Source organism: Chaetodon auriga, chromosome 10 (assembly GCF_051107435.1).
Source record: "Chaetodon auriga isolate fChaAug3 chromosome 10, fChaAug3.hap1, whole genome shotgun sequence".
NCBI lineage: Eukaryota > Metazoa > Chordata > Actinopteri > Chaetodontiformes > Chaetodontidae > Chaetodon > Chaetodon auriga.
Genome location: NC_135083.1, coordinates 23,917,546 through 23,925,885, shown reverse-complemented (window position 1 = coordinate 23,925,885; position 8,340 = coordinate 23,917,546).

Genomic DNA, 8,340 nt, shown 5'->3' with positions numbered 1-8,340 from the left:
AATATGTTTTGATTCAAATGTACCTTAACCACGTCATATGCTTCTTCATTGTACTTGAAGAACAAATATCCGGGGATCACTACAGGAAATTGCAGATGAACATTTAATATCCAGGAATTGGAACCACATCCAGGAACACCACCACATCATACACATTATAGCATGTTGACCATACGTAGTCCAGCCTGCTCTTGTTGGAGTATACCCCTGCATCATTCTGTTGTCTTGTTTGCTGTTTTCACCTGGCAACACTGTTCTTAACTTAAATATTTTCTACATCTAATGTTTCCATCCCTCTCTTCTCTACATGTGTACAGTCAGAGGTTATAACTTGGATTCACTCATTGCTGTTTATTGTCATTCTGCCCTTCTCATGAAGCCTCACAATAACCAGCATCTGTTTAGAGGTGGCAGGAGACCTGAAAGGTTGGCAATAATAGCAGGGCGGGAAACTTCCTATATTGTAGTTATGATGTTGTTCAGTTAGAGAGGGGGATTTTTCATTCCGTCAGAGGTTAGGTAAACATTAAGCCTCTAGCTTCTGGAACCCAGCTCTCTTTCTCTCACACACACTTGCCAGTCACATTTTCTGTGCGTTTGGCAGCCTGCATAGGCGGGTAAACTCCATGTTTCCGCTGATTACTGCTGTGGAGCTGCTGGCCAGAGATTTTGTTTTGGCTACAGACAGACAGTGTGAATTCCCTTCCAAACATAAAAAAAAAAAAAAAAAAAAAAAAAATCCCTCACACTGCTTTTAAGCTTTGCAATGACATATATTCAAATCAAATTTCCCTTACTTCTGCTTCGCTTTTTCCCTCATTGAATGTTCTGTCCTGTCAAGAGAGCGCAGTTATTTTGATTCCTTTTTCCGTCTTCTGTCCTCCCTCAGAGGCACTGGCTACTGAATGAAAGAGAATTTACATGAGAGCAAAGGATTGCAGAGGATCCGAGCACAGCCTGCAGAGCATGACTGCTCGGTGTTTGCACGTGGGACTGTTATCGTGTAAAAAAGTCCAGCAGATCTCTTCCCAGATTGCTTGGCTGAGTCTGAAGCCTTTAAACCCACAGGTCAGTCCACCTCAGATCGGAAAGTCCTCACACAGGTCCAGGCGCCATGACTGAGTCATAAAAATGTCAAGACAAATTAGTAAGATTTACTGAAAGAGGAATATAAAACAGCAAGTGCGAAGGAAAAATACTACATGCTACATTTCTGACTGAAAGACAAGAAGGAACAAAGAGTCAGATCATTTATGACGAGACGAATCCACATGCTAGCTTGTTTTAGGCTGTGGGTCACTGTTGATTTATTGTGTACAGAAGTGTTAGAAAACAAGAAAAAAAAAGTTTATGTTATTGTCTTCTTGTGAAATTCAAGAATAGTAAGTGCAATGGCAGTTTCTTTTTGTGCTTGCTTTCTTTTGAGCTTTAAAGTAGTTTATGTGAAATTAAAGTTGGGAAAGCTTTAGGCGGCTTGTGCTGCCTGCCCCAATATGTTTTTGACTGGATCCCAGTGTGAAGAGTTACATGTAGCCTGAATGGCCACAGTTATGAGACTAAGACCCAGGTTGAATACTGGAATTTTTCTTTCAATGCTAGTTCTGTTGCTTGCTAATAACGAGCACACTTCCTAACCAAGTGAGTGATGATCCATGAAACAGAAAACATTTGAAGAGTAAGTAATCATTTTCACCGGCGAGGTCGCACACAGCCTCTGTGGCTGAGTGTCTTTCAGGCGTTCACACACCACTTTAAAAGTTAAATCAATTATTGACAATGTCTCTTTGCACTTATCCTCCTTAAAAAGTCTTAATGTGGTTTCTGTAAGGACTCTGCTGTTCTGTCTGTGTTTTATGTGTGTGTGTGTGTGTGTGTGTGTGTGTGTGTGTGTGTGTATATAAGAAGTGTTATTCTTTGCTGCGGTCTGTGAGTGCGTCAGTATTGCGAAACATCCACAGTCCACCTCATTAAAAGTTACACACACTCATCTTAAAACTCTTAATCACACCTCCCTCTCATGCGTTCCTGCTTCTACTCCCACGCCGTCTTCTCTTGTGGGGAAACACACGACTTATCACATGTTTACTGGTAGACAGCCAGTGTACCAAACATGAGGAATTCTGTCTTGCGCAATGCAGGTATCCTTTAATGCTATTAGTCCAAGAGGGATTTACAGTATTGATGGTACCCATTAGTCAGTGTAAAACCTTTTTTTCCTGTGGCATTATTATAGTATTATTATGACTTAACGCCTTTCTTTGTTCTGCTGAAACTTATTACAGATTTTGTTTAATTACTCATAATTAAAAGTGGTGAAATCAATAAATAATCATTGTTTTCAAATGATTTCCCTTGCTCAGCCCACTTTATGAAAGCACGTGGTGTGTAATGAGTCCATTTCCAATGTAACACTAATATTAACACTTACATTCTCTCTGTTTAACCCTGGTTGAGGATTATTCTATACCTTTGGTCCTGAACCAGGTCTGCTGTTAACAGCTGTGATGATAGTGGACTGGAGTAGTGTTGGTGGTGCAGATTAAAAAAACAGCTCTGTAAGACTGTACTTAGCCACAATGGTGATTTTGAGCTAAATGCTAACATCAACATGCTAACATACACACAATGGCAATGTTAAGAAGTTGATGTTATGGAGGTATGGAAGATTTACCGTGATCACCATCATAATTTTGTGTCAGCATGCTAACATTTGCTAAGGGCACTGAACACAAAGCACAGCTGAGACTGATGGGCATGTCATTTGGTCATAAACCAAAGTCTTGGCAGTTGATCAGCAGAACACGCTGTCTGTGAACCAAGAAGGTCTTCATAACATTTTTCCGTTTGGACCAAAGAACCAAAGTGATGGGCTGACGTTGCCGTCCTGAGAGCCACACTGTGTAGACAGAAATGTAGCTTTAAAGGAACAAAGTTCCATCAGAGACACTCAACGAATTGGTTGGAAATGGTTACACAGCTAGATTTGGAGGACAAATCTCTGCTCTTCAAATTTTAGTTAAATAAACATTAGCAGAGATATAACCAGAGATGTTCAGAAACAAGATGGCACACTAACGAGTCCTTCCCTGTATCCGTGTCACATGGGTTCCCCTTTAGCAGACGAGCGGCTGGTCCTGAGTCAGTTCACTCCAATGGGAGAAGTGAATGTGAGCACAGATTATGGTGATTCTTTCACAACATAGACACCAAATTAAATACTGGACAAGCCACAAAATGGCATTTTTCAGACATAGAAATAAAAAAAAAGAACTTTGTTGGATGGAGACCTGTCTCTGTCTCAGCAACACATTCTCATGAGCTCTGAAGATCTGGAGCATAGTAAGCAGATGAAACTGAGCATCAAATTCAGGCACAAACATTATATTCATACTGTATCTCGTGTTGTATTGTTGTGTTGTTGACATGGACAAGCAATTATCAATCTGTAATGTGTTAGTGTTAAAAATGCCCAATGAGGATTGGGGGAGAGGTAACTGGGCCCACTCAAGTGTAGAACATACCACTACCACAGCTTGTAATGCGTCATATTTCGTTATTGATTATCTTTGATGGGACATAAGGATGAGGCGGGGGTGATAAGGGAGCTGCAGCAGCAAGCAGTGTTGGCATGATGGTATCAGCAGAGCAACGGTGAAGGCTCATGTTACAATGGCCTCCATGAATATGATTTAGAGTGACTAGTCAGCTGCTCAGAGAGCCAGAGACTGTGAAGCATGAATGGAACACCTGATGCCAATCAGCTACAAGTGTGAGTCTGCCTGTGCTCTGCCTGCACTAACACTATGCTTCACCGAGGGTAAAGGTGGAACGCATTAACTGGAATGTAATCAGCTCAGTGGTTATAAAATGGATTCACACGTTGCTGTTTGGATCAGATAGAAAAAACAGTCAATCATCCGTAAATCATTTGTTCAGAGTCGAGAAAAGCTGCAAATTTGTCTACATTTCTTTTAACAGTGGGTCCAAAGGATTTTTCAGTCTTTGACTGGTCTTCATTGCACATTTATAATATATTGTATTAAAGTCTGAACCGAGCAGAAACTTAAGTTTTCGCAAAAGCTTGGCTTATGAGGGATGGAAAAATCACATCATGTCAGTGTCATTTTTACTCAAATCAACAGAGATGCATTGGTTTGCCTTGAAACAGATGAAATACTGCCTCACTTAAAACTGCAGGGTTGACCAAAAGACTGAGGACAAACATAATAAGCTGTCCATTTACTGCTGCACACAATTGGACCAGCACATCACCGCTGCAGCCCAGAAGTGTCACAGCACCAAAGAGTCATCTTTACACGACATCAATCTTTATGTTGGCTAGACTTGCTTCAGATGAGGTTTGGCATTTCCCAATGACACTTTAGTGGCAACAGCTAGATTCTTTGCATTTTTTTACACATTAATCTCTGTAACTATGTTCACTGTCACCAGCCAGATTTTAAAAGCCTGGGATGAGATTGAAGGTATTTGCTGTTTGATCTGGCCTGGATGGAAGATGAAAGCAGCACTTTGTCCAAATGTATGGAGGAGCATACACAAAACCGCGTTTGCTGTGTATTTAGGCACCAGGCAGCACCCAAAGACTGAAATGATTGAGATGAGCAGATAGAGGCAGAGAGAGGAAGATAGAAAGATGGATGTCGAGAGATAAGGGAAGCAACGCAGTGCTCTGCAATAACACGTTAAGCTAACACAGACAACCCAGTTTTGTTTTCCCACGGGATATACGCTAGGTCCCAGTGAAAGACACACACACACACACACACACACACACACACAAATATAGTCAAAAAAACAGAGATCCCATCTGCCCCAGCGCCTTAATCAGCTTATCACTCCCTGCACTGAGGCTGTTCAGAAGGACTATATCAAGCTTTGACATACATTAGTGGCACTATTGGGATCAAGCAATATACAGATCCTAACTGAGCACCCCTGTCATACACACACACACACACGCACACACACATCCAACACACCGGAAGTGACAACACATGCCAAACATGCACAAATGCACAAATTCAGACATGCGTGAAAAGAAAACACATACACACACATTTTCATCCCCAAAAGATTGGAAACTCTGCATGTAAGTACCATAAAAACCATTAAGCATGCACACACACACACAAAGACCCAGACATGCAACAGAGTGTGCACACGCAAATATGAACTCTGTGTGTGTGTGTTTGTTTGTGTGTGTGTGTGTTTGTGACCTGACAGGATGCCAAAGCCAGCTGATCTCTCAGTAAATATGGACATATGGTCAGCCTCTGTAGGGAGAGACAGAGACTGAGGGAGAGAGTGTGAGGATGACACAGAGATGGTCCTTGGCGTGCTTTCCTCATGTGTCCACAGGGAGACCGCAGCGGGCGGAGACATCTTATCCTCCCAGGACATGTGTTCCTTTCCCAAAGCTTAAGCGTTTAGCCTTTTTGACTCTTCACGTCACCGCGGGGAGCAGGTCAGAGGTGTCCACTCTTGGTTACGTAATGATGACACTGTTACAGGATGAAAACAAGCGAATCGTCACGCCAGACTGACTAGTTAGTTATGTAATTTCCACAAAGCAGTTTGAGGAAGGACGTGAAATGTGTCTATCATGTATGAGTTGGTCACAACAAAACCTGGGAGCTACAGTCAGTCTGTGACCTCTGTATTTTGGAAATGAACAGGTAGAGATTTGAAATGCTTGAAAAGGTTTTATTATTATGTATTCTAGTAGGACAAGTTTACAGTTCAATATTCCAGCACTACAGAAAATCCAGTGTGGTCTGATGTCTGGCCTAGTGGTTAAAACACACACCTTTTACTGTAGTGGAACTCGCTTTTTCTGACTGTTCAGGAGACATGTATGATTTAATTTCAGTGATAATGAATAGAGTCAGTTCATGCAGAGCTGCTGATCTCACTTATTGGACATGAAAGCCCAGCACAGTTGCTCCAAGACTGAGGTTATTTGCTCTTCTAATCAAAGCTGACACATTACTTATGGATACACATAAAATCACTTACCCTCTCACAGCATCCATCTAATTTTCCACAATATCTCTCTTCTTCCCATTTCTTCCTCCTTCCAACAACTTCCTCTTCCATTTCAGAGCCTTTAAACTTCTGTGATCTGTCATTTTTTTTTCCATCTCTCTCCCCTCAGTGTTGCTGGGTGTTAATCAGAGTTGCCCGGGACATCAGGCGGCTGCTGTAATATGGCCAGCAACAGGCTCCATTCAGCAATATCTATCTTTTGCAACAACAGCGCCCTTCACTTCCCCACCATTTTCCAATGCTCTTGCCACCCACGTCCTCAAAACCAGTAAATTTTGAGAGGAGTAAATCAAGGCCATGTTCTGGAGCAGATAATGCATGCAATGATGTCATGATGTGAAGGGACTGTGATCTCTGACAAGCGAGACCACTGCTGAGTGGATGCAGCCCTGTAGGAGTCACGAGACACAGGCCAGCTGTCTGAAAGCTCTGTGATTTCATAACTCAGATGGAAAGCTCTAAATATCAGAAGTGCCCATGAGAAGCTAGTCAGGGAAAACAAGCTCAAGAAGGAACCCTCGTGGTGTCGGTGAATCTGATCTCAGAATGGTCAGACACCCAGGGTGCTTTAGCACGCTTGAGTTGAAGTTTGACTTGACATACACTTGACTTAGACATCATGAGGGGCATCAGCCTCTGACAGCAGCTGTATAATGTAATACTGATGATGTCATCCTGGTTATTTTTACCTGGAGTTGGAAAGATGTGGGTGTTTAGCAGGCTCTAACAAAGGTTGCTATCAAGTTGCATTATGAAAACAAAGGATCCAGAATTTCTTGATCCTGACCTGAATACTAGGGACTGAAAGGCAGGACATCTCTGCCTCTGCTGCTTTGATTTTGACTGTTATATGTAACATTTGGGAAGCAGGAGTAGCTTTTATACCACGAACCTTCTGAGCATCAAAGACTCAGTGCTGCATGTTTGAGAAAAGGGTCTTTGAAAAGTTAGTGTCTTGTTCTTGTTCTTTGGTGTATGGAGGCAGATATAATCAGCATGGATTCAAAGCAGTTACAATGAAATGAAGATAAAACTCTAAATCATGGCAAAAAAAAAAAAATCCTCAAGCTACTCCTGCCGCACAATCTCCTTCTCTGTCAAGATAAAACCATTAATCTGTATCTGTGAGCTACAAACTCTACTGGAGGTAAAAACCTGATCAACACACTACGCTTCCAGAATGCAGTCAGTGGGCACGCTGTCATAACACAACTTGTGCATTTTCATGTGAGCAACTAGATGAGAGACTGCAAGTCTAAGAGTCGAGTGAGATTTTGTGTGCGTGTCCACATTTTGCAATCTAAATAATGTAACAGTTGAGCCTCACGACACAATCAAAGTAAACAAGAAACATCCAGGGGAGCTCAGTGAAAGCGCTGTGTGTCAATTATTGATGCTGAAATGAGATTTGAAGGGCGAAACACCTGCCTGAGCTGCACTGGACCCGCACCAGATTTCAGATTAGAAACTGAGGACTTGGCAGCAGCACTTCATAAACTCCCAAAACCCTGAAGAAATCAGAGGAGTGGCTGTTCTCAGCCATATGCTGGAACCAGGTGGGTCTGTCGCTTCATTTACAGTCACCTCGAAGGACCAGAAAATAAGAAAAACTGAACAACAACATAGTTTAACAATTTTTTTTTATTAATTGTTTAGAGTACACCATGGTAAAGCATTTTGGATCTCTCACTTGAAGACTCTTTGGGCATCCAGTGCCGGATTCAACAGCACACTTCACCGTCACTGCTGTCATGTTCTCCAGCCCTCTGATCTGACTGCCGCTGTACGCTGCTCTTCACCTGCTTGTGACAGGTACAGGTACAAAGAGAAAAACCTGGCTGGTGCTCATACTGAATACCCTGAAAAGTTAAAGGAAGTAGATGCAGAGGGTGGAGAACCTGTACAGGGAAGACGGACCTCCTCTTCTGCTCCCACTACCACAAACAGGAAGTCAAATAAATACACAACAGTATCACTAAGTTTAGTGCTCCCCGCGGGGGCAGGGCTCGTTACACGTAGCAGTCCCCTTTGTACAGCTTTCACACAGCATGTGACTGGTGCCTGTATTTGCATGTGATCCTACATTTATTGTAACTGTAGTAGATATTGATCAGATTGCACTTAAGAGCAAAAGTTGAATTCTGTACACAAAGTTGTCCAATATTAAAAAATACATTACAAGTTACATTTTCCAAATAAATATTGGTCCATTTTTGTTAGTATGCCAAGTACATCTTCCTGAGACACTTTCAGAATCACGGTACACTCGCCATG